The sequence below is a fragment of the Alligator mississippiensis genome, chromosome 1 (assembly GCF_030867095.1).
Source record: "Alligator mississippiensis isolate rAllMis1 chromosome 1, rAllMis1, whole genome shotgun sequence".
NCBI classification, from domain to species: Eukaryota; Metazoa; Chordata; order Crocodylia; family Alligatoridae; genus Alligator; species Alligator mississippiensis.
The window spans coordinates 459,713,547-459,741,516 of NC_081824.1; the positions used below are offsets into that span (position 1 = coordinate 459,713,547).

The 27,970-nt window shown below is 44.9% G+C and overlaps 1 protein-coding gene and 1 long non-coding RNA gene across 5 annotated transcripts in view; both read left to right on the forward strand.

Moving 5' to 3' along the window:
- DLG2 (discs large MAGUK scaffold protein 2) overlaps window positions 1-27,970 on the forward strand; it is a 1,595,452-nt gene that overhangs the window by 310,651 nt on the left and 1,256,831 nt on the right. The window lies entirely within an intron of this gene.
- LOC132248573 (uncharacterized) lies at window positions 695-27,954 on the forward strand. Its single transcript, XR_009459812.1, has 3 exons — window positions 695-5,761; window positions 21,501-21,554; window positions 24,347-27,954. It is a non-coding gene; the product is annotated as an uncharacterized LOC132248573 (long non-coding RNA).

Below are 27,970 nucleotides of genomic sequence, written 5' to 3' on the forward strand. Positions count from 1 at the left end.
GATACCACGCCCCAAGCCTCGCAGATGTAATAGACGTGTATGTCTGCACGCCCGCTTCCCGGGCCTCCTCTATAGTGTAGCCCACTCTGGCCTTTCTCTAGTACCCAGCCTCTTACTGGGACTCTCGTCCACTCTGGGACTTCCCTGCCGGTACGGTCCCGCTCAGGGACTCTCTCTAGCGGGCCTCCGGTCCTAGGGGCCAACTGCACGGGTGCCCTCTCTGACCCCGGCTCACCGCGCTGCTACTCCCTGTCTTCTTGGGGCAACTGCAGTGCCTTGCCTCTGTCTGAGGGGTGTTGCCGCACTAGCCTGCAGCCGGGCTTGCTATGCCCGTCTCGGGCTCCTCAACATGGCCCCTCTCTAGGGCTCCTCACTATCGCCCCTCTCTAGGGCTGCTCAGTATGGCGCTCCCCCTCTTTGGGGCTCGCCGTTTCCCCACGGGGCTTCTCAATAATACAATGTTGTGCTCCCCCTCTTTGGGGCTCGCCGTGCCCACCCTGGGCTTCTCAATGAAATTGCCCCTCGCTCTGGGGCTGGGGTCTATGTACCCCGCACGCGATCCGGGGTCTATGTCCCCCCCGTCTGCAACCTACTGGTTGCGCCCGCGACCCACTGGCCGCGCTCCTTGCCGCCAGCCGCTCCCGCACTGGCACGCGAGCTGCGCCTTCACCGGCGCTGTAAAATTAATGCGCCCTCTTGGTGCTAGCCTGCACCCTCACTGGCGCTAGGGCACCCCACACTCTCTGGGGTCCCTGTATGATTGAGGCCTCCTCCAACCCCTACAGCCTCACCCAAGCCTCCGGGTGTAATATCAAAGCCAAACAAACACGAGCCTCCTGGCTGTACCGCAAACATAAAGCCCCCTGGCTAAACCATAGTGCCCCATCCTCTCAGGGCTATCACGAGCTATACTTGCAAGCCGGGCTTCTCCCCATATCTCGGCTGAGGGAGCTCCTGCCTCTCCAGCTGCTCGCAGAGAACTGCCAGCCTGGCTTCAGCCCTGGGCTTTATAAGGGCCAGGCCCTGCCCCCTTCTGGCCAGCTGGCTCCCCTTAGTTGCTCCGGCAACCCACAGCTGTGCTCGTTACCCTGGCAACCCTCAGCTGCGGCTATGTTCCGCCAGGGCTCGCTCTCTCCCCCTGGCAGTTTCTCCTCTCTAGGAGCAGGCACTAAGGTGCCCTGCGACATATACGTATACTTGTACACACATCTGCATTTTTATTGCTATAATTTTTGTTTATCTGTGCTTTTAATTTTGTTGAGATTACGATACTTTTTAATTAATGAATTTTTTAAGGATTATTATGACTGCTTTTACAGAGGGTACTTTTCTACATAAAATTATTACTGTTATCTCATTTAATTTTATGTTGTTTCTCCAGAAGCAAATTCCACCAGCCCTTTAATTACTTGTGTTTCATTTTTTCACATTCTTGCCAGTTCATCAACATCTCTGGCACTGCAGATGCTCATATATAACAGCTACCCAGTGCTAACCCAAAGAGTTGCTGCTTTGGTTTGTCCTGTGTTTGTGCAACCCAAACAGCATCATACATTTAAGCTGCTGCTTCAATATTATGATCCCACTAACAATCATCTAGTAGCAAACTGTATTGTAAAAGTAAACCCAAGCTTGTTCTGTGACAGATAATATCATCACTTCAATATCACTACTGGGGGAAGGGAAAAAAGCCCAATTATCCCAGCAATTTTGATTCTTGTACTCTAAGTTTCTAAGTACTAAACACTCTGCTACTGATCCCTTGGTGGAAAATGGCACAGTAGGGATGATTATTTATAGACAATGATTGCCCAGAGGACATCTATAAAGTTTCAGGGAGAAGTCCCATGTCAACACAATAAACGCTATACAGCAAAAAGGGTCCTTTACCAGTGATAAAACTTTTCTTTTTTGTTAAAATATCCTAGAATGAGAGAATAATTCTTTACATTGTACCTTTGATGCAAAGATCTCAGAACAATGTCAGATGCTTCTTTATATAAAACTTACTAAGCTCTAATGAAGTAGGGGTTAATTACAGGGTATATATCTCGCTTCTTAAAGTCCATGGCAGAGACAGAACGAGAACACTAGGAATGTGGCTCTTAATTCTTTGCTCACAGTGCCAGAAAAATTTCCTCTTGAGACTATCTGGCTGCCGCACCTTTATGAAGCTGTTTCTGAGCTTTCCGGCCCTTGTTTGCTTGCTGTAGTCACAGGAGTTTTGCATATCCTCACAAAAGTAAACTAATTGAAGTTCTCAAAACTTTAGATTAGCTATTTAATGTACCATGACTCTTAAAAAGCAAGCCGAGCGAACATTTTGTCCCAGTCTTCCATAACGTATTAGAGGAGCCAGTCTGGATTTCAGGGCTTCTCCAGGGACCGCAGAGCGCTAACCTCTGCCAGAGAAAACAAAATAAAGGAGTAAGAGAATGGAAGACAGGAGTATGCTTACCAGTGCCCAGTAACTAGGCAAGAAAAGCCAGAAACATTTGGGGATTGGAAGAAGCAGACAGAGCTCTCCTCACCCACTTTACTGAGACTTCCCCCCCCTCCCCCCTCCCCACCGGACTTTTAAAAAAAGTCTTTTAAAAATACTAATAAATCCAGTGTGGTTAACCTTGTACATTTAGGTTTCCTACATAGTCCACGCTGCACTGTGGAAAAAGAGCTTCCCTGCTCTCTTTGGTTTGGCAAGTTCTCTGCAAGCTGCTGACACCACTGTTCTGAAGAAAAGGGCAAAGCAGTCCCAGAAGCATATGAGTAATATGTAGTGCTTTATATTGTCAGACCACTTTATAGCCACTCTGTTCTTCCTTCTCATAACTACTGTACGCAAATATTTGAATTGTCTCCATTTTTTTCCCTTAAGGGGCATAAGGAGGTAGAGATCTTGAATCAATTGTTCAAGGGCACAGAAAGGACCCTCTGAGTGTATGGATATAGATGATGATTGCACTGATATCAAAGACTACTGATATAAGCTGTTACAGTGCAAATGTTAGGTCTGTGTGATTCTGCAAGGATACAGATGTAGCAGAACTTTAATTCTTCTTTATTCTGGGTGAAGTTTAGGGCAATTCAGCTGACAGTAGGACAGTCAGACTGTAGGATCAGGCAGACAGACGTGACAGTTACAGTGAAACAGTTGATATGTGCAGCAGCAGCTTCCTTTCCACTAGGTAATATTCATGTTTTTCTATACCAGGGTTGCCAACTGTCTGCAAATTTATGGACAGGCCATAATAAAACAAGTTAAAAACACCTATCTGTGAAGACTAGGTGGTGGGGAGAGGGAAAAGGAGCTGTTGGGGACCCCCCCCCACAAGAAACAAACATTGAGCTTGTTGGAAGCTCCGTCCTTGCTATCAGAATGAGGCTAGATATGTTTTGATGGACAGATTGAGCAGAACAATGACCCTCCAAGGTCAGCACCTTGGAGGGAGCTGTTTGTCAGGGCTTTCTGGCCAATGGGAGCTTTCTTCTTCCACCCTCCCACCCCAGCCATGTGCTGCTACTGCAGGTCCCAACTGCCTGTAACACCTGCTCCAAAATATGCCGGGCCACATGACCCTAGAACAGGGAGAGACACAGTGAAGCTGGGACAGAGCTAGGGGGGTGAGGGAATGGAGAGAGATGCAACAGATTGGGGTCCATTTTGGCTAAGTACAGACAGTCAAAAAGCCCAAGGCTGAATCGATTCAGTCTTTGCAGTTTAGTCTAAGCTGCATAGGTTAAACTGAAAAAGAACTGAACAGACATTTACTTTTGATATAGGAAATGCAGCCACATGTCTACAGTGGCTCAGGCCAGAAACCAGGAGGTGCTAGAGCATGACTCTCTGGCTGTGTGTTCACTTCTTCTTTCTGTTGCCCCCGAGATCTCTGGGATTTGTAGTCCAGAATTATAGCAGCAGGACTCTGTATGGTTGCTCATCACTTCCTTTTTCTGCTTTCAGGTGCCTCTGGGATTTGTAGTTCATAGGTGCAGCCAGCAGTAAGTTTGAGTGTGGGAAGGGGTGTTTTACCCCTGTCCCTGGCCCCAGACCTCAGCCAGGGTTTGCCTGGTGGGGGTCAGTCCCCTCCCTGCAGACTGGGTTGCATCCCTAGCCAGGCTTTCCCCCGCCCCCATCAGCCAGCCCTCACTGCTCCAGCTAGGGAGCAGAAGGGCATGGCCAGTCCTGCTTTCTGGAGCAGACAGCACAGCCCAACCTAAGGCCACAAAGCATGTTGGGATGCTGGGGGATTCTGATTTAATTTGAACCAAGAAGGAATCTGGGACAGAAGTTTCATAAACAGGTTTGACTCAAATCAGTTAAGTCTGATGCTACATTCAACCAGGTTTATCTTAAACCAGTTTCAGCCATTTTGAAACTGGCTTATGTGCACTGAGCTTCTGTTCTGTTACAGGTTTAAACCAGTTTCTGATCACTTAAACTGGTTTATGTGTAACTTCTGTCCCTAGTCTCTGAGACAGAGGCAATAGGGCTAGCAGGGTAAGGTGGGGGGCTGGGCTAGAGACGGAGTAGCATAGTGCAGGGTAAAGTTGACAGTATTAGGGTGTGGGGTGAATAGGGGACCCCTGGAGTGGGTACAACACAGGATAAAACCATTGCTATAGTCAAACAGGGTGACCAGCTCAAGAACATTTCTTTTTTTTTTTTACTAACAATCTGGGCCATAGGTTGCTGCACCTTCTTTAAAATACAGTTTCTGTGATTAAAATATTTTGTAAGGAGCCAGGCTTTCAACCTCAGATGCTCAAAGTCCACTTTTACTGGACCAGTAAGGAAGGAAACCACTAGATGCTTAAGTAAGTCTGTAAGGGTCATCGTCTGTTTTTCAGAAGATCTGAGTAGCTGTACCTTCCACTTACTGCAGTGGGGTTTGTAGATCCTCAGCAATTTAAAAATTAGGTTACAACTTACCTATTTAGATATTCAAGGTGTTCAATTTCAGCAAGTTAAGTTTGAATTTCGTGTTCATGTTTCATAATTCTGTCCCTGGGAATTCCAGATGCTTACATCAGTAATAATCTTGAACAACCATGCTTGGACAAACAAAAATTGGATAAATATTAATGAGTGCTAATTTCTGTTTTTAAGTGCCTAACATTTCTGTAAAATGTTTCTGTATATCAGTTAATTCATTTTGTTTTATACCAAATAATAATGCTCTACCTTTTTTTCCACAAAGATTTCAACATACACAATTTTTAAATACCATAAACAATTTACAACTTGATATAAAAAGACTATGCCTCCAAAACTAATGATTGTGCATGAATCAGTGATAATAAAACAATAATTACATTATATCATACATTATCACATTACATATTGTACAGTGCATATTATAGTGTGTATCATATCAATATGATTGTGCATATAATAAATTATACTTTGTACTCGGTCTGAAGAGCAAAATGGACTATTCATTTGATTGGGAAAGATTTTGCAAAACAGAAGATGGAAGCCCTTAACCCAGCTAATGGCTCCAGCTGGAGCCTCTTGATTGGAACAGCTTCTCCATTTAGCTCCAGCTGTGGCAACAGACTCCAGGCCAGCCAGCAGTTTCTGCTGAAGGTCAGCCCTGGCAAGATGCTGTGATCTAGTGCTTCTGGTTTCCTGACCCTGCTCACTCTGTTCTTGGAACCGAGCATCTAAATTTTCTTTTACATTTGGTAATTCAGTATCTGACTCCTGAACTTTGACTCAGTTTCTGATTTGGACTTTGCCTCTGGATTTCCCTTGAATCTGGTAAGTTAGTCTCTGTTTCCTGACCTGATTTGCACCTGGATTTTGGACTCTACCCTCCTCTTTGGCCTTCCTTTAGTAGCTTAACCCCTAGGCCAGACTGCCTACAACCCGGTCAGGTGGTCCCCAACCTACAGGTGGTCATCATGAAAAATTCTCTGCCAGCAATTCCTTCCCATTTTAAATTGAGAAGTTTCCAACTTTATCACATCCTGGGACTGTCGCGCTCAAAACAGAGTGTTCATTGGGAACAAATAACCACGGCTACATTGCCCTTTTTATGGGGTTCTTATGTCCCCCTCTATAAACATATATAGTACTCTGAATGGTTACAGCTTTCCTGTGAGTTTGGGAAACCTGTTACCTGACTCTTGCCAATTATAAAATTGTACAAAAGTAGGCCTGAAAGGGGCCTCCAGAAGTTATCTAGTCCAACCCCCTGCCAAAGGCAGGATCACCCATATCCAAGCCATCACAGACAAGTCCTTGTCTAACCTATTTCTAAAAGCAAATCATATACTCATCCCTGCCACAGCTGAGGCATATTGCCTGAAGACAGCAGAAGCATCCCAGCATGCTGCAGGTAAAGTAGGGAGACCATGATTTTTAGTGTTTTGCTGCTGCAAGGGTTGTTAATATGCACTTGAGAGATCCAAGGAAGGGGCTTTGCCCTTCGCTACAGAGAGAGGCAGAACCCTCCACAGTCTGTACCAGTCTGATGATGGGCTGTGCTCCCTATCAGCTCTGCGTCCTTCCTGATCCAAAATGTGGTGATTAGTCTGAAGAAACTCTAGGTCCAAATCCCAGCCAAAGCACTATCGTACCCCAGTTGGCTGTAGCTGACACCCTATGCTTCTGAGGAAGGTGAAAAAAAACCTACAGCAACAGGAGCATGGGGAAACTAAACACCTTCCATTTTGTTCTGTAACCTGGGGTCAGGGACCATAACATGTGTCACCCGTTACTGGACAGCAACAACTCCCCTTCCATAAGCTTACTCTAGCTTCTTTAATCTTCTTTCAAAAGTGAGCAAGTTGTGAGTTGTGCTTTATTCTCCTGCTTCTGAGCATGGTCTTCTCCAACATCCACCTGCAGAGCTTTTCTCTTCACCTCCCAGTGATCCATGTGTAGGGGGGTCCTGGGCTTCTAGTTGTTACTCTTTAAGGCTGCAGATTGAATTGACCCACATTGGGTCAGAGAAGGATGGGCAGTCAGGTGGGCACTAAGACCTGCCTGCTACTGCTGCTACTTTCCCCCTTGCCTCTAGAAGCCACTGACCCCCATGTCCGTGGGCCAGATCAAATGGTTTCCTGTGTCAGGTGTGGCCCTGGGCAGTGGGTGGCCATCCCCTGCTTCACAGAGGACTCCAAGAATAGCTACTTCTAGATCAGTGGGGGAGCAACCCTTTTTGGTAGGCATAGCACAAATTTGCCTTATACCCCCACATGCCACTCTTCTCCCCTTCCCCTGACCAACTGGATGCTCTGCTTTCTGCTCCCTGCCAGCTCTGCTTTCTGCCCCGTGCCTGCTGCCTGATTTGATGCATTGGTTTGTGCTCCCTGCCCTATCAACTGTCTGCTGCCTGTCCCCTCCCCAGTCTGGTGCTTGATATGCACAGAGGCTGTTTGTGTTGTTTGTGGCCATCTCTGTTCCAGATCATCCCTGACCCATGGCTATCCAGCCTCTTTTTGATGGAGTCACTGATGCCAGCGATGGAGTTTCTATGACTTCCCTAGGCAGTCTTTTCCACTGCCTTGCTGTTCTAACTGTAAAGATATTTTTCCTGATATCCAATCTAAACTGCTTCACTGCAACTTCAAGCCATTTGCACAAATCCTGCTCTCTGCAGCAATGGGGAAAAAATGATATTTTTCCCTTTCTTTATGGCACCTTCAGATATTTGAAGACTGCTTTAATGTCCCCTCTTAATCTTCATCTTTTCTTTTCCTCAAGATGAACCGTGCCTGTTTCTTTTAACCTCTTCTTATTTGGCTTCTCTTCCAAGCCCTTTGTCATTTTTGTTATCCGCAGACAAACAGGAAACTAATGGCTTGCCCTAGATCAAGCAAGTAGATGTCCAGCATCTAAGTGGTCGGGGGCCATATGTCCCATGGGCTGCTCTGCTGTGATAAAGTTGGAAACTTTTCAATAAGCCCCCTGAGCTGTGTGCTGTGGGTGTCCTGCACCCCCTGCTGCCCAGCACCATATGCACAAGTGCCCTGGCCATGGGTTCCCTGTTGCACAATACTGCATGAGCACCCCAGGCCGTGGGCTCTTCCAGTACAGTGGGCTGTGCAGTGCTGCCCTGCCCTGCACCCTGGGATGGGGCAAGAAATGAAAGCAGGGAAGGGGGAAGCCTGGAGAGCCTGGTTGCTGCTGCAGCTGGAGCATGAGGGGAATGGCAGCTAGATGTTAGCCTAGGGGCTGCTAAGTAATGCCCTCAAGTGCCACCAGTTGGACATCCCTGCCCTAGATCATGTAGTCTCTGACAGAGCAGGTGAAAGAACCTGGTTTCCAGCATGCCATTCTGAACTAATCATTGAAAAACCTTCTTTCCCTCCTCCTATTTCTCGTTGGCAGTTGTATAGGCAGCAAAACAAAACCAAAAGCAACCCCAAATAGTTTAGCTATATTATTGGGACTATAAATTATTTATGTACTGCTGAACTGTAATGAATAGAAATGTCAGTTTCTTGTTAAAATTTAGAAAGCCAAAGAAACCTAAACTAGTTTTCTATCCGTCCTTAGACAGAAGATACAAAATGTCAGCATGTGACAGGCATTATATTTGTTATCATATGAAAAAGTAATCTAGATGAGCAGTTACTGTTAGAGTTGACTTTGATACACAACTAATTTTATTTATAATTCTTCAGATTGTCTCATGCTGTGATATAATGAGTCATGATGTGGTAGGACACCGTGTGATGTCTCAAACATTTGAAGAGCTCATTCTGCATGAGAGGAAAAAAACTGGATTCAGAAATGTTGCTAGGTGAAGAAGAGGTTATACACTAATAAGACACTGGCCTATGATGTATGCAGTTTCTTGGTATCCAGTTACACCACACATTATTTAGGTGTTCCTTATTCCAACTTTGATTGTTGGGGTAGAGGGTTATCTAAGTGCCTGCCAAATGACCACTGGCAAAATCCTGGACCTCCTGAGATCCATGGTAAAATTTCCATCATCTTCTCTGAAGCTGGGATTTCACCCCAGGACCCTAAAACAATTTGTCACCTTTTTTTAAAGGTAACTTACAGAATGGTTCCTCTGGGACCTCAAGCCAATCAGCCCTGCACTAATAGAATAGCTTTGTGCCACCTCTGCAAACTTGTCCAGTGTTAGAAACCCTTGTAAAGGCAGGGCTTTGCTCTAAGGGTCTTGTTACACATTGCACTTTGAGCTGTTTAAATGATGATTGGTGTTAGAGCTAGCTTGAGTTTGGAGCAGTCACAGCTTAAGGCTAAAAACCTTTTCTGACTGTCCCCGACTTGCTCAGCTGTGACTTCCCTCTAGAAGGCTGGCAAGCAGGGACCTGGTTAGGAGCTACACCTGTGAGTTGCCACTACAAGGCTGGTGAGCCAAGCATATGAGAGATGGGTTAGGGGTGTGAGACTATGAAGCTGAAAGGCAGAGAGTTAATGGGATGGGGGTAGGTAATGAAAAGAGAGGTGGAAAAGAAACGGGGGTGGGGAAATGAAGGAAGCCAACCAGTAAAGGATAAAATAAAAAGAAGTTAAAAAAAAAAAATTGAAAGAAATAAAGAGGAAGTAAATTGAAGGAGGGCTTGTGTTTTGATGAATTGGGATTGGGGCTTGGAGGTGCTTCTTGGGGTGGGTGGGACATGAGAGTAGTAAGGAAGATGCTTTTGGGGGAGCTACTGCTCTGCCCTAGGAAGGAAGCTCTAACTCATGGGGACCCAATCCAACCCCCTACCTTGTTTTCCCCCGCTCCCACCACCCCACTCCTGGACCTGTCTGTGCCCTGTGACCTGGCTAGCTTGTATGTGCTCTGCAGATTGTTTGCATGGGGTTGTACCCTTGGGAGTAGGAAGGTCATGCCCTGGTGGTGGGGGGAGTTGGCTTGGTGCCAGATCTGCCCCCTGGGCAATAGAGCCCAGGGGGTGAAAAGTTTGCTTCCATAGAACAGGAGGGTGGGGGAGATCGCCCTGCATTCTGGGATGTTGGAGGACTGCAACTTAGATGGCTCATCTGTGGGGAGTGGCCGCACATTAATGGAACACGAGTTGGGTCACACAGATCAGAGATAAACCTGCCTTGATGTGTTGTAACTTTAAACCACCTGAAGTGTGCTTAAAATTAGTTTCAGGTGTTCATTTGCAGACAATCCAGGGGTTAAGAGCTCCAGGAGCTGCCTAAAATTAATGTATAACAAAATCCTCAGACTAGAAAGTAGTCTTAAATGCAATGGAGCTGTATGAATTGGGGCTGAATATGACAAATTGAATGTGCACTTATAAAAAACTGAACAATGACAACTATCTAGAAATTCTTTTGTGGGCAAAATATGTCTGGGCAAAGTTAGAGAATGCTCTCTTAACTTTATTGCAGTAACTAAGTCCTGTTCAGACAAAGGATGATATCTGAGACCTTTTTCATCTCAGTGGAACACCCTAGAAGCAGAGGAGAAGTGGCCTCATATATACATTTAAGCACCAGGGTTTAAGTGAACAAAAGAATTGATGGGGGCAGCATGCAGATTGCAAGCCCATTCCTATCTTTCCAACCTACAAAGCTTAAATTACTTTGGAGATTAAAGTTTAAAGTATGTCTGTCTCCTCGTATATTTTGGGTGATCAGTGGAGGTGCAGGTGTCTGCTTGGCATGTCTTTAGTAGACCCAAAATGTTTTGTAATAACCTCTTATGTAGCTGAGGTGCCCCGTTAAAATGCAATTATAGAGGTAATTATTACTACTAATACAGCCTAAGCCTATAGTGGGGTGACCCAGTACCTCTATTAAGTGCCCAGCGTAATGGAATGAGTCATGCCCGTTCTAGAATATACTAAAATCATTAAAGGAGAATTAAAAGAGAAAGGTTAGAAAAGAAGGGCCAGATGATAGTGGGGGAAGCATAATGACAGCAGTAGGGAGAGAAGGGAAAGGTGACATTTGAGAGTAGAGGGGGTAGAAATAGGAAAAAATAGTGCAGATGGGCAATAAAGACAGGAAGTGTGAGTTCCGATGTATAACCTCTACCTGTAGTTGGGTGTACTTGTTATATTTCTGTAAATTAAAAACTTTATCACAAGTGCTCTTACTGATATTCCATCAAGGTTTCTGTTAAATATAAACCCTCTTGTTTTAAGTGTACCTTGGGATACAAGGTTTCAATTTTGACCTGCTTTTAAAAAAATCTTGATAGCTGTTCTTCAGTTGTAGCAGCATTTAAATGTTTATTATCTTTTGGGAATTTTTTTAAGGCTCCTATAAAGTTGCAGTGCATTACATCTCTAGTGTTTTATTGCACTCGGCGCTGGTAACAATACTTTTACTTAAGGTTTGCCCAGCGATTCCCATTGTAAAGCCCAGTTTTTAATGGGTCTGAACTTCATCAGACTTCACTCATTTAGGCTGTGGGCACTTGTACACGTGATGGGGGTTTAAACCCCAAGGTTTTATTTTATGTCTCCTAAATTGAAATGGTGGATTTTTAATTGAAAGCCACCATTTCAGTTTTTCTGTTACGTTATGGCAAGGGGCCCAGTCCTTTTTTGTTTTTTTTTTTTTGGAGGCAGAGCCTGTCCACGGCTGGTGGGCTGAGTGCGCCCTGAGCTACAGGGGGCCTGGTCTTTCCCTCCATGGCAGAGGCATCCCCCAGGATGCTAGCAGGCTGGGTGCTGCCTCAGCTTGGGCTCAGGGAGTACTTGGATTGGGCTGGGTGCTGCCTTCGAGTTGGGGCAACATATGGCCTGCTGGCAGCCTGCCCAGGTGGCCCTGGGGTGCACTGTGGAGGGAGGGACCGGGACCGTCCCTGCAACTTGAGGGCTGCTCGGCCCTCCAGCAACTCGCCCCTTGGCTGCAGGCTCTGCTGAAAAAAAAAAACTGGATCAGGCCCGTCATTGCCTTCAGCAGAGCCGGGGGGCGAGCTGCCAGTGGGCTGAGTGGCCCCTGAGTTGCAGGGGGTCCTGGTCCTTCCCTCTGCAGTGGCGGTGACCCCTGGGGCCTCCTGGGTTGGCTGTTAGCAGGCTGGATGCTGCCCCAGCTCAGAGGCAGCACCCAGCCTGATCTAACTCTTCCCGAAGCCCACCAGGGCTTCCAGCAACCTGTGTGCTGTCTCCGCCACCTGGGACCGCCCAGGAGCGGGCAGGCTTGCCCCTGGGGCAGCATAGGGAGTTGACAGGAGGGCAGCTGTGTTTGCTGGCAGCAGGAGAAGGTTGGGCATGGATGGTGCACGAGGCGCTGGGGGCCCGCCAAGCTCAAGCCTTCCCTAAGCCTGCCCACGTTTCCAGCGCCACATGCACCATTCCTGCCAACTTCTCTGGTTGCCAGCACACCCAGCCACCATCCTGCCACCTTCCCACACTTCCCCACACCCAGCTGCCCTCCTGCTACCTCTGTGCACTGACCCAGGGGCAAGCCAGTCATTCCTGGGTGGTCCCAGGCAGTGCAAAGTTGGCGGGGACAGTGCATGCGACACTGGAGGGTCCAGCAGGCTTGGAGAAAAGTTGGATCTGGCCAAGTGCTGCCTCCAAGCTGGGGCAACATCCAGCCCACTAGCAGCCTGCCTGGGCAGCCCCAAGGGGCACTGCTGCTGTGCAAGGAAGGACCAGGTCCCCCTGCAGCTCAGGGGCCGCTCAGCCTGCCGGCAGCTCGCCCTGCCCACCCCCCACCCCCCCAAGCTGTGAAAGAGGCAGGCAGGCTCTGCTGGGGAAAAAAAAAAGGATTGGTCCTCACTGGTTTGGCCTTCAGCAGGTGCCTGTTGAAGGCAGAAGTGGTGAGGATCGGGCGATCCTTTATTTCCATGGAGCCTGCCTGCCTCTCCCGTGGCTGGGGGTGAGCTTGATAACTGCATCATTGCAATTTGCAATATTGCAAACTAAAGCACATCCAGATGTAGTTTAGTTTGTAATGATGCAAAGTCATTTAAAACCTCCACAACTGGTGCATGCGTAATGCGTGATGCTATCAAGCCACACAAATTACATTTTCATCATGTGTACATCATGATGACCATCACAGGTACAAGTGCCTCACTTTTCTATGCTGGAAAAATCAAGGCTTTTAGAAAGTATCAGCTAGAATATGACCACTTCTAAAAGAAGAGTAGGGAAATATGTGTTGCTTTGCCCATGTTTGAACACAACACCCCTGTATTCCCCCCTTTCCTCCCCTTCCCTCCCCTAAAAATCCCTTTTCAATACGATACAGAGATATTCTAAAGCAAGGACTTCAGACATGCCAAAACATCCCTTTGAAGTTAGGGATATACCTTAGATATTTCAGTGACAATTCACTTGAATTTGGGTAGTTTATAAGACTCAAAAATCTTACATGATTGGTACAGATCTACTCAAGGGTTGCTATTAAATATTCAGGAAGTTCTGTCTCTGAAAAATGCCTTAAAACTGGGCCATGCATGCCCCAGACCCAAAGACTGAGCATGATCCAGTCCAGGGTGCAGAAAATATTTGCGACTTTCACTGAAACTGCTCCTTCTTTTGGGTTTGAGGGGTTATTGTGGTGCTGAGCACAAAAGAGAAGGAAGGGAGACTGACAGACTCTTCTGTGCTCTCTGATGCTCTAGCTCTTGACGCCTATGTATTACGAGAAATTTTTTTCCACATCTTAAAATGGGCACTCAAAATGGTATAACACAGGAATGTTGTGAAAATAAATCCATTAACATGTATGAAATGCTCAGATGCTATATGGATAATCATCGTGGAAGATTATCCTATATACGTTGTGGAAGAATCTATTAGGAAATTAGTTGATATCTGATGTGGGTATTTTCAATGGCCTATATTAAAAGAAGACTTTGGCCACACATTAGATGAGGAGGAAAAGAAAAAGCAAAAGCTGAGTTACCCATTTATTGAAAAAGGTGTCATGTGACTATGTAATTGGACTGTATCATAGTGTATGCACACAGGGAGATGAATTAAGGTTTAATGGCACAAACTGAATTGGGACATCTTCAAATATCTGAGTGCCTGCCTTTGTGACCTCACCAAGCTCTTAATGTAGTTTTTATATAATACTTGTCATTGTAGTGCTTAATGGCTCTATGGCATGGATTCGGTGACAGCGGGTTCTACTTACAACAGTAGATTAAAATGAAAGGCACTGGTCAGTACACAAGAGCAAAATTACTGTTTATTAAGTATTTTAATGGCTTCAGCAACTTAGAGGTTTTTTGGAGAAAGATACAGGGTGGTCCCAGAGATTTTCACTGGGGGCTGTAGTCAGCCTTCCTAATTTTAGCAGAATTGTCTCCATTTCAAAAAGGTAGTCTGAAATATTTATGTATCCCCAAATTGCTTTTTAGGCTAATGCAATGCCACCCCATTTTGTAGTGACATAATGACATTGCACTATAGCATCATGACATTCAGACTTTGTTCCTTTGATCAAGGTATTAACCGTGGTGCCCACAACGTCAGAACATTTTTTTTTATATCTGGCAGATGAGGAAATTCTCAGGGTTTCTATTTGACTCCTCTTCCTATGGAATGACTCCTTTTCCACTTTTAAAGCAGGACTTGATGGTATGATTCACCAATTGTTCAGCAATTTAATACTTGTTTGGGTCCTGGACATTTCTCACAAGCACACATTTATTATAGAATCATAGCTAAAAAGGGTTAAGAACCTTCTGTAACCAAATCATCCCTATATTCCCTACTGTAGACAGCAAAAGGAAAAAAATCAAAAGAACCAAATAGTGATCTGAGATTAGCCACATAAATAAATCTTTTTCATCAAAGAATTTAATTATCAAAGCCCAGCTTTTCATAGCAAAAGGAGATGAGACATTGCATGATTCCCACCATCAGCCCAGTTACTTACAATGAACAGTCTTCCTAAGGTAGGCATGGTCCAGAAATACACTGTTACTTCTTTTTACTATTACTATTGAATGTAAGAGAATGTATTTGCAAGACACACATGCTAAACAGGTAAAATAAGCCCCAAAAGTATTAACCTAACATTAACCTGTGAGGCCGCTCTGAAGATAAATCAAAATAACCTGTTAGGTACCTGCTGTTTTGAGTTCCTAGCGAGTGTGGTGCCAGTTTTCCAAGATGCAAAACAAGAATTGGAGGCACATCAAGTCTGTACTATGTTTTGTTTCAGATGGCACAAAATAATAATAAAAAGCACTGTCAGTTTGTATCAGTGATATTCAAAGCTTTAGCTATAAGAGTAATAGAGTCCTGGCACTGCAGTGTTGGTTTTTCATTTTTTGCTTGCAGTGAGCTTGAACTCTACTGATAAATCATCATTTGGAACATATTGGAGTATTAGTCTGCAGTAAATTTCCATTGTGTAGTGAACCAAGCCAAGGGCAGGATGGCCCCGGAGGGTGGTCCTGGAGCACTTATTTTGAGTGAGGATTGCCAGAGGGAAAGAGTTCAAATGGCCCCAAAATAGAAAGCCTTTTAGGAAACATAAAGGTAGAGATGATCAGGCACTCCAGGCAGGGTACTGATCCTAAATACTGGTATTATCAAGCAACGGGAATAGTGGAGCATAAAAATGTAGGGAAAACACATTTACCGTATTAGGTAAATTAGAAAAAATGCAGACTTATTTAGTAACATGACTTAATCTTTCTTTAGTTGCTCAGAATCCAAGGAATGAGATTGATTATTTAGAGTGTCGAGAAGTAGATCAAGTGCTCTGAAGTAAATTGCAAAGCTAACTTTGAAATTTTAATTTGCATTGCAGAGAGAATGGGCTTGATTTTGTCTGTTGTCAAAAACATAGCGACAACTCAGTGTGCTTCAGGACATGATTTTTAAACGTTTGTAACTTGGTTATCACTCGTGGATGTCTTTTCATATCCCAGAAGCTCTTGTCCTTATTGAAGACCAAATCCATGATGAGTTTAACAATTTTAAATCTGCTTTTTGACCAAATCTTCAAGAAGTGTGTGAGCCTTTTTCTTAGCTGAAGATCTCAAGCTCTTTCCCTCATCTGTATGAAATAGGTGAATTCATTCCATATAAGGAAAAGACAGGTTTTAACTTGATAACATGGATTTGTCACCAGCCTTGGATTAAGAGTCTGGCTCTTTCCATCATGCTTTAGACATCTGTGCATAAAGGCTCAGGGTAATGGCTACTTTGGCCAAAGAGGAGAATTAAAATGCCCCAAGTCATTGCAAAAGATTCTGGTTTGCTGTATGCCAGTTTCTTTTCTGTTTGTTTATTAAGCCCATGTCCTGTTCAAAGACCTGTTTTGTCATCTTAGTGAAATGCTACAAATGCTTTGCATGTATACCGAATTCAGTTTGGATCAGATGTGCTTTCAGCAAGACTAACCACTGTTGCATTTTGTACCGTCCTAATATCATTGTGGATGGAGGTCACAGCATAGCAGTACAAAAGTTCAAAACAGTTTTCCTGCAACTATTTTAGCATGCTGATGGCCTTTCAAAGGTGCTTAGAATATACTGACTCTGGAAACTGGAGGGATCCCAGAAGCAGGAGGGGTAATGCAAGAGAGCATTTGGACCAAACTAGCTTTGAACACTATGGGCATGTCTACACATGCAATTAATGTGACTGAATAAACTCCAGTGCAATTTGAGCTGGAGTAAACTAATCCAGATGCCACCATCTACACATGCATTTAAGTGCAGTAATTTACTTCACTAATGTACAATGCTCATGTTTGATGGGAGTATCTGACAGTGCAGTAAATTAATCTACACCTGCCTAATTGCTGCACGTATCTAAACAGTGATGCTTTACTGTGCAGCAGATTAACCTACTGTGTAGTAAAGAGCATGTGTATATTAGTATACTGTGTAGTAAAGAGATGTGTCATATTAGTATGGACCTGAGATTACACCTCAAGCACTTGCATTGTGGATCAGCATGGCTAGTTTATGCACATTGAGGTGTCTGGTACAATTAGGAGTAGCTTAGGTTTCTGATATAAAACTGGGGGAGATTTTCAAAGGTCGATATGGGTGCCTAGCCATTCTTCATGCCTTTGAAAATATTCCATGCTAGCTCAGAGTTCTTTTTATATAACAAAACAGCAGCAAAAAAATTGAAGGCATTTTAAAGCAAAGATATTCAGCCAAGTTCTGGTTTATATTATTCTGTTCTGTTCACTGAGGATTTTCATGCAGTCCTCTCATCTAAATGAGCTGTAAACGCCATAGGACATTGTCATTGTGCTCACCATTAATTCCAAAGTTACCTGATCATTATCTACACGACTTATGCATCTTCGGCCTTTATCTCAGTCTTTTGTGAGTCCAGAACCTTTTTATCGTCTTCCAGGCATATTGATCTTCAGTCATGCAGTAAATGTGCCCACTTTGTTCTTCTTGAGCTAACACAATGTGTCAGTGAATGCAGACCAGTGTTTTTCACTCTTTATATGTATATCAGCAGTGTCCTGTTGTTATTCTATTTATCCTCACCTATAATCTTAAACCTTTACCCACAACCAACCTTTCAGGATGCCAAACTAGACAATAGCCCTGCACTTTCACATCACATCCCTTCCCTCAGATAATTTCTTCTAGGGCAATTTTGTAGTGTAGCAAGGTAATGGTGGAACATTCCTGCCACTGGGTTGTGGTGTGATGGGAAATGACTAGGTCTATTTATAATGTTTTCATGAAATGGAAATGTATTACATTAAGACAAGCATTAACTACAAGCAAAAGACATGACAAGTTTGTGAATACAGACTTGTGCTCATCATTCTGATTTCACATGTAGTTAAACTATTATTGACAGGACAGAGGTGGCACTGTTCATTTGCTTGCAGGACTCGGCAGAGGACGATGGGAACATAATGTGTTTCAGCCTGTTTAAAGCATGGCATGACTTTAGACTTTATGACATTGAAAGCTCCTGCTGTTCCTCATGGTGCAGTGATGCCTGGCTGTTTCGCTTAATCATTATGGCATTAATGATGCTGCTGGGACAAAAGACTTTAAATTAGTATTTGGCTGTTCTACATGCAAACAAAAGAGAGTCCATCAAGTCTATCCACACCTAATGGTACTTTAGAACCAGGTACAAATATAGACCAAATGCAAAAAAAGTCATGCGATTTCATCACTAAATTAGGTCCAAAATGAAACTTTAGAGCTAGACCATTAAAGGAGCAGCACACAGCTACAGTGCTCCAGGAGTCAAGGGAAGGAATTGTGATTCAGAGATTTCCGTGCCTCCTCTTGCTCTAGAAAAATGATTTATGCAACCCTGTGCTGAGTACATTGTGCTCCCCCCTTGCCAGGCTGGGTAAGTTCTGTCCATTGACAGTAACAATAGAAAAGAGGGCCGAGTCAAACTCAGACTGGAGCCATGCCCATGTTGTTGATGAAGGCAGTTCCAGCTGGCTCTTGCAAAAACCTTCAAGTTATCATTTCTCATGGTTGAATAATGGCTTTGTGGAGTTTTAATGCAGGTAAAGCCTGCATGTCCACACGGGACATGGGACAGGAATAGGGCTTAGGCCTCCCTTAATTTCTACTGTGATCTATGAACTGGATGGTAATCTAGACCTGGGTTGTCCATTGCTTCGCTCCTTGCATATCCACTTACCTCTGTGCTAATCAGATATAAAAAGTGATGGAGAAGTTTCAGACTTGAAGGCATGCCTGTGCAAACCTGAAGACTTTGGGAGTTATCCCAGGTTTACCCCACAGTAACTAAGAGCAGAATGTGATTATACCATCCTGATGTGACAATATTTTATGCTCAGCACAGATGTTAATAGATTAGACCAGGTGCCAGGCAAGGGAAACCAAACCCTATAGACACTCCATTCCCAGTCATTTCTGTTATCACTTATAATCACCCATCAACTAGATGCATCATCCTCCCAGCCTCTTTCTCCTTCTTACAGACTCCTCATGTGAGAAACTCTGGCCCTCTCCCTAAATTGCCTTCTCTTGGAGGGGTTCAAAGATCCCAATTTAGGGAGAGGGCCAGAGTTTCTCACATGAGGAGTCTGTAAGAAGGAGAAAGAGGCTGGGAGGATGATTGGCACAGAGGTAAGTGGATATGCAAGGAGCGAAACAATGGACAACCCAGGTCTAGATTACCATCCAGTCCATAGATCACAGTAGAAATTAAGGTTGTTCTTGTCCCTCTTTCCCTTGTCCAGGAAATTGAGATGGACTGCGATTCTGCTGGCGGTGCCCTAGTCTGCAAGTCTTACAGGTCACAGTACATACAGGCTGTTCCAAGTGTGCCTGTGACTCCTGGGGTTCAAGAGCTTCACTTGGCTCCATAACATATAGGGAGACAGTTTGGGGAGACTCAGAACAGTGAAAAATTCTCCTTAACATGACATAGTTGGGTAATAATACTGAGGCAGGGAGTGGCTATCCTAACATAGGTGATGGTACTGAGGTGGCAGGGGGGTGAGAAGGGGAGGATAGAGGTATTCAAGCAGTAGTCTCCAAAGTAACTTTTTCCCTTCTTGGAATGGGCCACAAAATGCAAGAGCTAAGAGCATCTCTGCTGTTGAGCTTGTTTTTGCTGTGGTCCACAGAGAGAGGAGCAAACAAAACTCCTTGTGGATTCTTTGCCCATTGTGTTGGAGCCCAGGCATTTTGTAGGCTTTTGCCCTTTGCCTCTCTTTCATATTATGGCCTCTTCCTCTGTCACTGCACTATTGGATGCAGGCCAACAGCTGTGATGGGGGGCAGCAGGGACAAAGAACATTTGTCCTGAGCAGGGAGATTTGTTTCCCTTTGTACATGATTACATGGCTGGAATCACAGGCCTCCTGTAGGATAGGAAGCTGGAAGAGGAAAGCATCACAATAAATGTTAAAGATTGCTGCCATCAGATCTGCTGTGAGATTGCATCTTACTTTTATTAAGCGAATTGCAAACATTTCATTAAAAATCATTTAAATGATTTGTGTATTCTAAATTCTTGATATATTACCCTGCATCTTACTTGAACAAATGAAATGTAGCTTCATATAATATCACACTGTATACTATAGCAAGAAAATCAAAAGAAAACAACATCCAAACCTGAACCTGATGGCTTTAATGATTTAAATAATTTGAACATCATCTTAGAAAGACAAATATATATTTGACAGTGCTGCTTTGGGAGACTATTGATTCTACTGAAGATACATTTTTAGGATATAATTTATTGTGTAGCTCATGAAAAATATCCAATAAGGAATACAGTTCATATTTACTACCTAATTGTTCACTTTGTTTTTCCTGGTATTTTGATTTTTTGGATGGTCTTCTGTTGGATTTTATCTTCAGGAGATGTTATCGGGATTACAACTGTCTGTCTTGTTTCATGTTAAGCCCACGTCTCACTTTGATGCAAGTAGTTTGCTAATGACAATTTACCAGTGCTTTTCCAGTGAGTGTAATATGAATGAAAATCTTCCAGATACTTTTTTTTTTTGGTAGCGTTACATAGTCCTGCTGACTAAGAAAATTGTGACAGATATATCTATCAGTTGTGCAATACATTTTACTTAATTTAAAAGCTAGTTCTCAGTGCTTTTGCAATATGTTGTATATATTTCTATTTAAAAATAACTAATTTTTATATCTGTGAATTATTTCTTACTAAAGATGGAAAAGACCTTGAGTCATTCCTCTATTTTTTTCCATCTCTGACTGTTATGATTATATGAATCTCAATTCAATTTTTCTTAGTTAGGACTGGCTAGGCTTCTTATTTAGGTACAAACTGAATAATTAGGGGTCTCAGGCAGGTTAAACCCCAGTAAAGTCAATGGAAAGACTCAGTGGCCTCAGTAGGCTTTGGATTGATGCTCATAGGTCCAAATTCTCCCCTTGGGCTCCATGCACTGTGAAGATCTGTTGCTACTTATTGCTTTCTGGTCCCAGCTTCCCTAAAAAACAGCAACAGAATTTCCAACTTTTGAAGCCCTTTTACTGGCCCTTCCCTGCAGTGGGTTTCACAAGCCAGGTCACAGCATGTATTCCTCTGTTATGCAAATCTATGCGTAGGCCAGAATCTGTGAGGGCATCTTGTCCCCGTAATCTTCTACGTGGACACACACAAGTGGGAAAAATGTCTGAAAAAAAGAGAACTGTCTCTGCCAAAAGAAATGCATCCAGAAGTGGAGCAGCCCAGTAGCATAAATGAGTGGGGGCCACAGGGGCATTGGCCCAGGATGCTCTCTTTGGTGGGGGCACAGAAATAGCTGCCATTTTACTGGCCATGCTGCCACTGTCCCAATCCCTGCCACTGCCTAGAGCAGCCCTTTTACCTATCTGCAGCAAACAGATGCAAAGATGCATACAGCTAGGCTTGGGTGGTGAATTTTGTCTTGGATTGCAGATCCAGCAGTTGCAGAGAAATTTTCTATAATGATTTTGTAACACCTGAGGCACTGGGAAGATAGTGAGTGAGGCAGACTCATGTAGAGAGAACAAATCTAGGTTTCTCAGGGGCCCCACACTCTGTGTTGAGTTCCTGGACCACAACAAAGAACATCTTTTTGCACTAATTAGGTGGCCTTAGTGCCAGATCTGCAGCATTTAACACCTCCCTATAAATTGCAGGAATTTGAAAAGAAGTGTCCCTGAATGAAGAACATCTCCGAGAACAGCTCACAGGTAAATTAGTCAAGCAGGGCATGATTTGCTCTGCTAGGCTCTGCCCCCTTGTGATGGTATTTTGGTTAGGCTTTGGTCTGTCATGAGCCACTGAACTGTCTCCTTCTTTCTTCTGTCATACTGTTGTAGCTGAAGTTTTCCTTTGGTCCAAGCATGTCACTGCTGCAGTATGATACAGATACTGCTGACAAGCAGCTGTCTGTTTCTGATTGCTGGGGATGTGTAGCAGGCTGGCAGTGTCTTGCCTGCAGTACTCCAAGTTGTTTTGGCAAGTATTGATCCAGCTGGGAAAGGGCATCCTAGTGGCTCCTTTCAGATATACATATACCACATGTAACCCGGGTGGTACTCCAAAAGGTACCCCCTCTCCAATTGAAGGGATCAAAGCAGGTGCACAGGCACTGTGGGAGGTGTAGGGACTCTCCTCCCCATATAGAGCAGAGCCAGACCACCAATGGGGACTTAACCATATACCTTTTAATGAGGGAACAATACTGGGAACATAACAGGCATAATCAGGGGGTATAGTGGACACTACAGTGCCCCAAGGGGCAGGATTCAACAAAGGTTAGACACTTACAATCATTGACAAAAGACAGGGTTAACAAAATATAAAACGCAAACAGCAGAGCAAACAATACTGGTTGGGGAAATATAAAAAGGCACAAAATACAAAATGTCAAAGGACTAAGAAACATAGGGCCTGGGTACCTGGAAAGGGAGAAAACACAATGGCCCCTTTCCACTGCAAGAGGAATTTCTTCCTGTTAGCTCACTCACCCCAAGTCACCAAAGCTGGGACTTGAACTTGGAACTCCCACGTGGTAGGAAGGAATGCTGCTACACAGCCACCAGTGCTGGTAGTGCTCCAAGCTGCTAGGGATCTTGACCTTCCTGGAGCCCTGGCCTAACATCGAGCTGCCTGGCCTCTGCTTGGAGGAGCTGGAAGCCGAGCTGGGAACCTCTCCGGTCGCTGCTCAGATCCTTGCTGAAGTGGGAAGCCTCTCCTGCTGGCCACAGCCTCTCATAGGGGATCCTGGAGCCCAGCAGGAAGCCTTTCCTGCTGGCCACACGCCGTGCTGCTGAGGGTCCAACTGCTGCCTGCAGGTCCTGCTCCTTCAGGCTCTTCTGGGGCAACTGCTCCCGCCCCGCTGGTCTAGCTCTTTGAAGCTCCTTCCTCGTGGTCCCTCACTGGTCTCTCCAAGTCAGCTGTGCTGCCCCTTTTATCCCCCTCTAGGTGACCCAAGGGGCCAATCAGGGGACATGAGGGGCAAGTCTCTGGGGCCTGATTGGTGAGAAAAGGGAATCCCAAGTCCTCCAATCATCTTTTGCCCTTTGAAAACCCCTGGGCTAGGTCACTGCCAGCTAGCCCATCACACACATACTTACAGTGCCAGACATCAGCCCTAAAGCATGCTAACTGCACTGGTTCAGAAGGTATACTGTGACAAGCAGCACATCGCTTCCTAATTCCTCAGCTGGATATAAGTGAGCTGGAAAAGGCTTTCTAGAGAGCTCTGAACTTAGGAGAAGTTTGAACCTTCCATAGAAGAAGCCATAGACATAGACTTCTGTTTTTGCTGGAGTGGGGTTAAAAGGATGGCCCACCCCTCTGCTCTGGTGGCACAGCTGGAGCAGAGCCAAATGGAGCCCATGGGGTATGGGGCTGGTTGCAGGCTGCCAGCTGTGGTCTTGGGGCTCCCCAATCTGCTGCCCTCCCCGCAGGAGCCCTGCACGGGCCGCGCTGCCATGGTGAGGTGTCCCCTGCCCACCTAATGGCAGTGGGGGGCACAGCTCCATACCACTGCCCCTGCTGTTCCCGGGAGGGCTGGGGGCGCCTTGCCATGGCCGGTGCAGGGCTCCCAGGGGGAGGGCAGCAGAGCAGGGAGCCCCAAGCCTGCAGCAGGCAGCCCACATCTGCCCCAACCCTGTGTATAGATCTGGGGGCAGGCCCTCCCCATGCCTCCCTCCCCAGGAGTGCATGCAGCAAAAGGGAGCTGCCCCTGCCTCCCGATGAGCTGCACATGGCTGTGTCCTGCTTCCCACCACAGCCCTGGCCCCAGGCCTTACCTTGGCTGGGCAGTGCCCCCAAGTGCAGCCCCACTCCCCTCCACTCACTGTGGGGGTCTCAATCTGCACCCCCCCCAACTTATTTAGAGGAGCTGCTCTCCACCACTGCCTGGGGCTGCATTCCTGGCTGTGTGGATGTGTGCACGCATGCATATGTACATGGCATCCCCTGTGTCCCTCTGCCCAAAGCCCCTTGAAGGCTGCAACTCTGCCAGTTTGCAAGGGGAAACATACCATTTCCTGTATTTATTTTTTTTTTGCAGTGAACAGAAAACTCAGATCCCTGCACAATACTGGGGATTTGGAACAAATGCTGTCCCAGAGTCATGTAGCCTGGGACTGGGACTTGATATTCCCATTTCAGGACTGTCCTGTCCAATTAGGGACAGGTGGGCATACCTACCCTCTTCCTGAGGGGGGACAGGCCCTTCAGGCCCCCCACATACTTGATGCCTATAGAAGGGGCATTCTCCAGAATAGGCAGGTGCCATGCATTTCCTGCCAGACCCAAATCCTGGTGGGCACCTCTGTTTTGCCTTCTTAAAAAGATTTTGTTAGCTATAAATATAAACTCTAGTCTACTGCAGATGCAAAAGTTTGACTTTAATGGCTCACACATGGCCCAAAGCAGTTGTAATTACTGTACTACCCTAAATTCTCATAGACCTTCATATCAATTACTTCAGTGGCAGGTTTTTTACTTCACATAATTGTTCCACTAGGTTACTACTGCTGAACAAATTTGAGAAACCACAACTGCTGCAATAGGATTTCTCAATCCTTCTCTGCCTGACAGATAAACAGGACTCAAAGGAGCCAGGCTGGTTTCTCTTTTCTGACCTGAAGAATGGCAACATCCTTTCAAAATAACTGAAGCAGCTTGGAACAATAGACAAGAAGAAAAATTGACCTCTGAAGAACTTGGGATGAAATAGTTGGAAAACCATTGTAGCATGGCATGTTTGAAGAAGTCCTTCATGGGCAATGAAAGCGTTAACTGTTAAACAGTTGCTTAAGAGACTGCATCTTGTTTTTACAAAGATAACTAACTACAGTTTTTAATTGAATACTAGCTATATGGCTTGTTTAGAACAAAAATGCCTAGATATAAATTTTACTTTTGGAATAGTTCACCCTGCTCTAAGACATTTAATTAGCAGTACCCATATCACCTCTTAAATAGTAATAAAGCCTTTATGAGTTATAGTGATGGATGTTATACATTGGAGGAGAAAGGATGGCTCTGGAATGCACACTAGGGAGAATTAAATGCTTCAGCTGGAGCTAATGAAAACTCAGAAGAAAATGGGAAGGGTTTGGCCAAGAAAGGAGTCTTTGGTAAGCTAGGAGACAGGAGATCAAGCAACAAGGATTTCAGCTGTTGAGAATCCTTTCCTCCTGCCAAGGAACAGGAACTCACAGTCAACAAATTGGCACTTAGCAAAGTGCTTGGTTGAAGAAAACTGCCTTGGGATTAGCTTTGCATTTTAAATTATGCCTGGAACAAACCTCTCCATGTTTAAAACAGATTTATTTTGTCCTGTATTTATACAATAATGCAGCCCACTTACCTTTTATGGGGCTAGCACTGGCTAGGTTTATGGACATACCAGAGGTAGGTAAGAAGGTAATCTCTTTTTATATATGTGAAAATTGAAGCCAGAATTTTCAGGAAGGGAAGGCAGTAGTAAGCTTGTTCAATGAGCTTTAGTTCAAGCAGCCCATTGCCAGTTTTAAGCATGGGGATGCTGATGCATGAGACTTGCGTATAGGTGCTCATAACCCATTAAGTGCTAATTTGAAGGCTTCGGTGAGGCTTGGTATCTGGTTGTGTGCAAGTTGTGTGCCTGGGACGGGGTCGGACCTGATGATCTGTTTAGGTCCCTTCCAAGCCTAAGCACTATGAAACTGTCTGAAAAGCTTCCTTGTTCAAATGGGTAATGAGCTGGTGTGAGTGGCTTTCATACTTCTGTGTTGGTGGTGGTGAGTAGGGCTGTGCAAAATTTTCACCAGCTGTTTTGTTTTGACACTGTTTTGATTCATTTTCAGTTTGGAACAGCGGAATTGAAATGAAACGAAGGGCTTTGAAACAGCCTCAAAACAAAACTAGACTAGTCGAAATGTTTCAAGTTTCAAAGCAGCCAGGTGGTGGGAGGCAGGGCAGAACGAGGGCTGTGCTTGCACTGGCTCCGCAGTCCCCTGTGGCTCAGCCAGGTGGGGAGTGCAGCCTGGCTTCTCTCCCTCATCTGACAGGCAGATAGGGAGCCTGCAACCCCAGGAGGACTGGCAAAGCCCCTGCAGCCCTCCCAGGGTTGCAGGCCCCCGATCTGTCTGCTGGATGAGAGAGGCTGTTTTGAGCTCTTTACCATTATAGCCTATGGGTGAAAAGTCGAAAGCGTCACTGTTTCGACAAAATGAAATTAAACAGCGGTTTTGAATCAAAACGAAATTCGAAATGAAATGCTGTTCTGTCGAAACCTTTAAATGCAAGTCAAAGTGGAACCATGCCATTTCGCACAGCCCTAGTGGTGAGTTCTTACTTAAATGAGTAGCATCTGGGAACCAAGTAGATCCACTTCTGTCTGGGTAGGTGATGAAACTATGAAAAAGTCTCTTTCCACTAGATGTTAACTTGGAGATTTTTACCTTGTATGATACCGTGCCATAACATGACCTTGGTGATCTTATGAATGGGATTGTATGACATGGTTGACCTGTGATAGCAGGGAATTAGACTTGATGACTCAGGAAGAAACTCCCAGGAGATATACATAGAATGAAAACCTCTGCTGCCATGTGGGGGAGTAGAATATATTGGTTTTCAGCTGGTAGCCAAAGTTGGAACTGGAATTGTATTGAACGTTGATTTTAAGGTCATGTTCAAAGCTGTTGAGAGAACCTAGTTATGGGGCATTTGAATAGGCAAGGAACATCCTGCTTGGGGCATTAAAAAGCTCCCGAAAGCAGGAGAGGAGGAAGCAAACCTTAATCAAAACAGCTTCCTATGAGGAGGGACTCAGGGTGCTCTGCTGGGGCTAGAAGCAAAGAGGTCACTGCTCCCCATCTAGGGTTTGGTTTTGTTTGTGTATTGGCTTGCCTGCTTTTTGCTTAAAAATTGTGTTTATTTGAGGACCGACTGAGGAACTCATCAGGGAGTGAAACCAGCCTGCAGAAGGCAGCAGGCTCGGCAGCCCACTTCCACGGAGGTTGTGACAGCAGGCAGCATCTTCCAAGACCTTTTTTTTTGGAATTGGCAGCAGCACCTAATGTCTTGGGGCTGATGGGTGGTAGTGGGAGGGGGGTGGTATTGATACAAGAAAAGGAAACAGGAAACGACGTGTTAACGCTGACAAAGGTAGAGCATTCAGAGCTTGACCACAAGACATTCATTGTATGTGTTTTTAGTATATCTGGAACACCAGTATCTCTATAATATGTGAACTTTCTTATTGTTGATGATCAAAGGTCAAATTTTTAATGACATGTAAAGAGATTTTGTTGGAAGAATAGTCCCATCTTTTTATTATAAATAATTTATTTGGCCTTTTAATTCAAATGGGATGATAGGAAAGTAGGGCTGGTAGGGACCTCATGAGGTCATCCAGTCCAACCTCCTGCTCAAGGCAGAATCATCCCTGACTAAACTATGCCAGCCAAGTGTCTGTCCAACCTGCTCTTGGAAATTTCCAAGGATGGAGAATCCACAGTTTGTCTAGGCAGCCTGCTACAATGCTTGATTACCCTCATATTCAGAAATCGCCTGGTCTCCAACCTAAATAACCCTAATGTTTTCAGCTTTTCCTCATACGTGTTGCTTCCCAGGCCTCTAATCATTTTTGTCATTCTGTGCTGGTCTCTTTTCCAATCTATTTCATTGAAGGGCCCAAAACTGGATGCAGTGCTCCAGGCGAGGCCTCACTACTGCTGGTGTTTTGTTCAAAATGTCCAGTGGGTTGCTAGGTACCCCAGTTTCCCTAATTTCTGCAAGATGATTTTTTAGCTCCAAACCGTCATTAGTAAGCAGTTCAAAGCAATTCATACAGGGAGTGTAGGCCTCATATCTACTGAATTTGAGCATAAAACCATGTTTTTGTACTTTACCTGGCTTGCTTTCTCTCGGTCTCTCTTTCTCAGAGCGTTTCACATGCTCTCGGCAGCGTTTTGGTAGTATATTTATTCACTGACTTCTTTATCACTTCATGTACTTTTATTTAAATTTCCATGTAGCTGCACATGCTACAGAAGGACAGATTATGCAAAGTAGCGTCTCTTCTCTTAAATAAGCATTATTACTAAGCAAGTTTGCTAACTGCATCAGTGGAGTAGGCACTAAATCTGATGAATAT